This window comes from Nematolebias whitei, chromosome 16 (assembly GCF_014905685.2).
Source record: "Nematolebias whitei isolate Nwh7 chromosome 16, NemWhi1, whole genome shotgun sequence".
Lineage (NCBI taxonomy): Eukaryota > Metazoa > Chordata > Actinopteri > Cyprinodontiformes > Rivulidae > Nematolebias > Nematolebias whitei.
Window position 1 is genome coordinate 33,424,409 of NC_056513.1, and position 7,534 is coordinate 33,431,942.

A 7,534-nucleotide genomic window follows, 5' to 3' on the forward strand; every position below is an offset into this window, starting at 1 on the left:
TTCAGTGTAAGACAACACTCCAGTAGACAATTACATGCCAGGGAGACAGAAAAGTGGGTGAAGAATTTATCTGACAGACAGCTCTCCCAGCCGGAGACAGAGATTCTTGCCAGGGGACTGAACTTTGCGGTTGCACCAAGTAGAATTCCTCTGGTGGAGATGATCACAGCCACAGAATCAGCCATCCGCAACAACAAAATTAAAGAGGGTGAAGCAGAACAACTCAGAATCAAAGTTTCAGCCTGCCTCAGCAATGCCAAACCACCACCTTCCAACATCAGTAGAGAGGAGAGGGATGCACTCACCACTCTTAGCAAGGACAAAAACATCATCATTCTCCCAGCAGACAAAGGAAGGTGCACAGTGATTTTGAACCAGAAAGACTATCATGAGAAAGTTATGACACTCCTTAGTGACTTAACCACTTATGAACCTCTGAAAAGAGATCCAGGAAGTGGTTACAAGAAGAAGTTAATAGATTGCCTGAAAATTTTGGAACAGGACAAAGCTATTGACCGTTTTCTGTACCACAGACTGTACCCTGGGGAGGCCACACCTAGTCTGTATGGTTTACCTAAAATCCACAAACAAGGTGTACCTTTAAGACCGATTGTTAGCATGATTAACTCTGTCACTTACAATGTTGCCAAATATCTGGTGTCTGTACTCATCCCTTTAGTTGGCAGTTCAGAACATCACATACAGAACACCATGGACTTTGTGGATAAGGTGAGGGATGTCATCATGGAGACTGATGAAACAATGGTCTCTTTTGATGTCACATCACTCTTTACGTGCATTCCTGTTGATGATGCAGTAGAGGTGGTCAGTTTAAGATTAAAATCAGACACCACTCTGAGCAGCAGGACCACACTTTCCACAGAACAACTGTGTCAACTCTTGAAACTGTGCCTGCAGTCAACCTCCTTCACATATGGGTAGCAATATTATAGGCAGAAACATGGGTGTGCTATGGGGTCTCCAGTTTCTCCTATTGTTGCCAACCTGTACATGGAGGAGGTAGAAAAGAGAGCCTTGACATCCTTTTCAGGGACACCACCAAGTCAATGGGTATGTTGACGACACCTGGGTTAAAATTAAATCCCAGGAAGTCCAACATTTTACTGATACATCAAGTTCACACGAGAAGATGTAAAAAATGGCATGTTGGCTTTCTTGGACTGTGAGTTCTCAGTCTCTGATAGAGGACATTTGCAAACTGAGGTGTACCGCAAACTCACCCCCACAGACCAGTATTTGCAGTTTGACTCCCCTCACCGTTTGGAGCACAAGTTAGGAGACATCAGGACTCTGTACCATAGAGCAGACAGTGTCCCCACTAACTCAGGAGCCAGGCAGATGGAGAAATCCCACACAATACAGGCTCTAGAGCAATGTGGATATCCTAATTGGGCCCTCCTGAAAGCAGAGAAGAAACCCAAACAGGACTCCAGTCAGCCATCAGGTGAAAAGTAGGAACCCAGACCAGTGGTCATTCCATATGTTGAGGGAGTATCAGAGAAACGGAGATGTTTATTTTCTAAACATAACGTCCCAGTGGCTTTTAAATCCCAAAATACATTACGGCAAAGAATGGTTCATCCCAAAAATCCAGTCCCCTGGCATAAACAGAGTAATATTGTGTATGATGTTCAGTGTCAGGAGGGCTGTGATCAGTCTTACATCGGGGAAACTAAACAGCCACTGGCCAAAAGGATGGCCCAGCACAGAAGAGCAACAACATCAGGCCAGGACTCTGCGGTCTACACTCATCTCCAGGCCAGCAGTCAATCTTTCATGGATGAAGATGTTCACATCCTGGATAGAGAGGAACAATGGTTTGAGAGGAGTAAAGGAGGCCATCTTTGTGAAAAGAAATCATCCATTATTAAACAGGGGTGGAGGCCTCCAGATTCAACTGTCCCCCTCTTACAAGACTGAGCTTTATACAGCACCTCAGACTGAGTAAGTCTTTTGGATGAAAGACGAAACATTTCTACGTTTTTTTATGTTTTGCTTTGTTTTGTTTTTTGAATGTCCAGAGGACCAGATTTAACTTTTTTTTAGATGCGTGTGCATGTGTGTTTGTACCGCTTTTTTGTTTGTTTGTTTTTTTGTTACCTTTTTAACTTTTCTAATCACATACTAGTGGTTATTTTCGGAACCAGGGGCTGACCTTGCTGATTGTCATTTTTGTTTTTTGGGGTTTAGGTTCAGAGCTATGGAGTGAATTGAGTTTAGTGCTTTTATCTTCACTTTCTCAAGTAGCCCTCAATATATCTTGTGTATACTTTGATCCAGTTTTGGCTTTTCTGCTATAATTCACTTTCCCTTCCACACGCTTCTTTAATGTCAACCTTTTTCACCTATGTAATATTTTAAGCCTTTTCTCCCCCTATTCCACCTGCTTTCTAAAAAATGTTTTTTCCCACTGAGACGTTTTATGAATTTATTTTAGCAGCTGCTGTGTCCTATTGAAATAAGACCAGCTCTGACGTCTCTTTTATATGTGTTTTTTTTCTATAAACTCCTCTGGATTGGAGAAGTTCATAGACCTTTTCTGTTGTTTTCTTTATAGAAAAGCCTCTGGTTGCTCAAAAAATATTTTGGATTCAAGTCTTCTCAGTTTAGCCATTTTATTGTGCCATCCCTTAAAATTGAAAAAGAAACTAAAAAAGGTGAAATGAGTTCAGTGATTGAGAGGTCAATTGAACCAGACACAGCTAAGTGCATTACTTGTATCAGTTGTTAAAAGTCATGATAAATTACAGAGGTGAGGATTAGGCGTTCAGGGGTAAAAACATAGATCTACAAAATCTGTAAATATTTGTCTTAGGTTCTATTTTTTTATTTTTTTTTATTGCCACTGTTGTTGTTGAAAATGAATTTTCTAAACAGAATTTTTTTAATTTATCTGGAAAGGTAAATCGCAGGAGGTTTCTTATCAGCCAGAGTAGGAGTGGGTGATCGTATCAAAAGACTGGATACAAATCTTATTAGAGTTGAACTCACACAAGTTTTCCAGTAAATCTGCCTGGATTGGCCAGTTCATACAATTAATCTGTGATATTTCTGTAAAGTCCTGAGGTGGACACAGTGGACCTGTGAGTGCAGGGATCTAATGGGACTTTTGAGCCCGTCCACGAAGCTGCCCCGAACAGGAACTCTGCATCTGAAATGTCAGGCTGTAAGAGGCTCTGAAAAATTCAATATGTCCTCTCAGGAGGAAACGGTGTCAGAGAGTGACGCAGGAAAAGATGCTCTATAAGTGGCAGCAACATTAGATCAGAGATTGATTGAGTGGTACATCCTACCGACCATCCCGTGTCCTCCGTTCTTCCTTCATGTCTCACAGATGACCTCATTTTTTGTAAACATAAGCGTAAACATTTTAGGAAGAAATTATACTATTCTTTTTGTCTTTATATACAGGTGCATAAGACAAATATGCATGCTGTTTGCTTATGCTGGTTGTTCTTATTTCAGAATATTCACCTCAGTTCACCTTGTATCCACAGCTGTTTTTACATCCAAATACCTTTTTTCCTGCAAAGTAGTCATAATGTTGCAAAATGCTATTGCTAAAAATAATATATATATATCAATCCTTGAAGGAACAACAAGGATTCTAACAGTTAATCCCAAAGTTTCAGGCAACGATTTTATTGGTTCACGAGATATTTTTTTCTATGAAAGACAAACCACCAGACACGAGCAAAAACCTAATTCTTCCCTTATCGTATCAATGTTTTTTTTAAGTGTTAGTCATAGATTTTTGCCTACATCAGTCTAGGGAGTTGTAAAATATCATACTTCTGCTTTTGTTTATTATAATCAGTAGCTTTTAAAAGAAAATACTTTAAGACAGGAAATTTTATTCTTCTCGTTCAGTTAAATATTTGTTGATAATCCATTACAGCTGTGACATTTACCAATGAGACAAACATACATTGGATTTATTTGCCTCAGATATAGTGAGATACTTTCAGTGACAGCTCTATATATGGGGCTGGCCCAGTTTTCACATCCTGCAATTATTTATTTCCTGAACTGCATACATTCATTCATCACTTTATAAACCCTTCGGCTGTTAAAACTGCACTACAGATTTAGCGATGTGGAACTGTAGATTAGATGGAAACCGTACAAAGAGCGCCGTAGATTCAGGTGCGAAGCCTCGTGAGGTTTAACGCTGTAATTAGAATGGAGAAGGATTCCTTGTGGCTATGGGTCGCTTTATTGAGTCATCATGGCAGTCAGGAAGGCTGCGTGGCACTAAGGGCTGTCCTCCGTATGATCGGTTCTTTAACGGAGAACCGGTCTTACTAGTGAAAGAGCGTTTGGTTGGTTTGAGTAAACAGTCTTACAGGCAGGTTGGTTGTTCATTATCATTTACGCCACCACGCCCCCTCCTTTTACAAGCTTTTCTTCCTTATGTGGCGTGCCTTCCTGAGGCCCACGGGATTGTTGAACTGGACTTGTTCCTGCTATGCTGTCAGACCAGTTCCTCTCACCTGATTTTTATTGTTTCTTATAGTGCTGAGCAGAAAACACTGTGCTGTCCCTCTAGCTTGTTTGTTTCAAATTTACTCTGAAAAATGCTATCAAATAAAACAGCCAATTTTATTGTATATATTTTTTTATTAAAACATAGCTTACCCTTACAGAAACAAAAATGAATTCAACTTTTTTCTGAACTTTTATTCAATTGTATTATTTTGAAACAAACATGCATGAATAAACTTAAAGTTTATAACGTGGTGAACGTTAGTGGTGAATGTTACAAGTGTTTAAATTCAAAACTTTAATCCCAAAAATTTTACATGGAAATGTACATGGGTTTAACAGTTTATCATGAAAATACTCCAAAACCTCATGTTTTGCATGAATTTCTGTGTGGTTTTTCAAAAGTGCTTTGGAACTATAAGATTCAGAAAATACAGGTGCTGGTCATAAAATTTGAATATCAAGAAAAAGTTGATTTATTACAGTAATTCCATTCAAAAAGTGAAACGTATACATTATTCATTCATTACACACAGACTGATATATTTCAAATGTTTATTTCTTTTAATGTTGATGATTATAACTGACAACTAATGAAAACCCCAAATTCAGTATCTCAGAAAATTAAAATATTGTGAAAGGGTTTAATATTGAAGACACCTGGTGCCACACTCTAATCAAATAATTAAGTCAAAACACCTGCAAAGGCCTTTAAATGGTCTCTCAGTCTAGTTCTGTAGGCTACACAATCATGGGGAAGACTATCCTGATGCATGCTCAATAATCCAGGTAGAAAAATCTAAAAAAGTTAAATCTGGTCCTCTGGACATTCAAAAAAAACAAAACAAAGCAAATCAACAAAAAAATGTAGAGACGTTTCGTCTCTCATCCGAGAGACTTCCTCAGTCTGAGGAGTTGTATTCAGCTCAGTCTCTTAAATAGCACTGTCTCAGGGTGGATCAACCAGTTTTGCTGCTGACAACCAAAACCAGCTTCCCCAGCATGGGGAAGACTGCTGACTTGATAGTTATCCAAAAGACGATCACTGACACCTTGCACAAGGAGGGCAAGACACAAAAGGTCATTGCTAAAGAGGTTGGCTGTTCACAGAGCTCTGTGTCTAAGCACATTAATAGAGAGGTGAAGGGAAGGAAAAGATGTGGTAGAAAAAGTGTACAAGCAATAAGGATAACTCCACTTTGGAGAGAATGGTGAAACAAAACCCATTCCAAAATGTGGGGAAGATTCATGCTTAAAGAACCACCACGCACAGACGTGTGCAAGACATGGGTTTCAGCTGTCGCATTCCTTGTGTCAAGCCACTGTTGAACAAGAGACGGCATCAGTAGCATCTCATCTGGGCTAAAGACAAAAAGGACTGGACTGCTGCTGAGTGGTCCAAAGTTATGTTCTCTGATGAAAATACCTTTTGCATTTCCTTTGGAAATCAAGGTCCCAGAGTTTGGAGAAAAAGAGGAGAGGCACATAATCCACGTTGCTTGAGGTCCAGTGTCAAGTTTCCGCAGTCAGTGATGGTTTGTGGTGCCATGTCATCTGCTGGTTTTGGTCCACTGTGTTTTCTGAGGTCCAAGGTCAACGCAGCCATCTGCCAGGAAGTTTTAGAGCACTTCATGCTTCCTGCTGCTGACCAACTTTATGGAGATGCAGATTTTATTTTCCAACAGGACTTGGCACCTGCACACAGTGCCAAAGCTACCAGTACATGGTTTAAGGACCATGGTATCCCTGTTCTTAATTGGCCAGCAAACTCACCTGACCTTAACCCCATAGAAAATCTATGGTGTATTGTGAAGAGGAAAATGTGATGCGTCAGATCCAATAATTCAGAAGAGCTGAAGGTCACTATCAGAGCAACCTGGGCTCTCATAACACCTGAGCAGTGCCACAGACTGATCGACTCCATGCCATGACGCATTGCTGCAGTAATCCAGGCAAAAGGAGCCCCAACTAAGTACATGCTCATACTTTTCATGTTCATACTTTTCAGTTGGCCAACATTAAAAAAAAAAATCATTTTTTTACTGGTCTTAAGTAATATTTAAATTTTTTGAGATACTGAATTTGGGGTTTTCATTAGTTGTCAGTTATAATCATCAACATTAAAATAAATAAACATTTGAAATATATCAGTCTGTGTGTAATGAATGAACATAATATACAAGTTTCACTTTTTGAATGGAATTTCTGAAATAAATAACCTTTTCATGATATTCTAATTTTATGACCAGCACCTGTATAAACAGTATATTGTGATGTGTTCATTTTAAATTTTATTTGTCTAGCTTTTTCTGCAGCTTAAGAGGTAATGTGCCAGTGTGGCAGATTTTATGGATGGATCAAAGGTTTAAAACTAACACGGACGTGTGTGGCTCAACCCAAAATCCCCTCAGATGGTACTAGCAGCAGTTTTGCTCACTGTCTCATAAAAAAGAAAGGTATGAACATCCATTTGTATAACTCTCAGATGAGCTTTAAGTGGTTGATAAAACACATAAGGCTTTGATCATGCATCTTTTATTTTTTGCAAATTTTCCATCAATTTGGTTTAAAACTGTTAAAGCTTTGAGAGAAATTTGAGACAGCATGTATTTATCATCTTTTCATCTTTGTATTATACTTGCTTAGAGATTTTTTGTACAGTACTGTACTTGTCTATAGAAAATATTTTTATTTTAAATCAAATGTTAACCTAATTACACATTTGATACGCTGAGTTTAAATGCAGCCTCTGAAATTTTTTTAAAATTACAATACCGATAGATGTATTTAAGAGAGTGCTGTATTTAAATTAAAAAAATTATTGACCCCCCCCCCCCCAGGTCTTACAAGACAATGCAACAGAAAGCAACATCTTAAATTTAACTTTCTCATAATTTTAGTGTCTTGGTGGTAATTTTTTTTAGCTTAAATGCATACATTAATTGACAAAGTTGCTTCTCCAATAATTCCAATAACAACACTTCAGTGTAAGACAACACTCCAGTAGACAATTACATGCCAGGGAGAC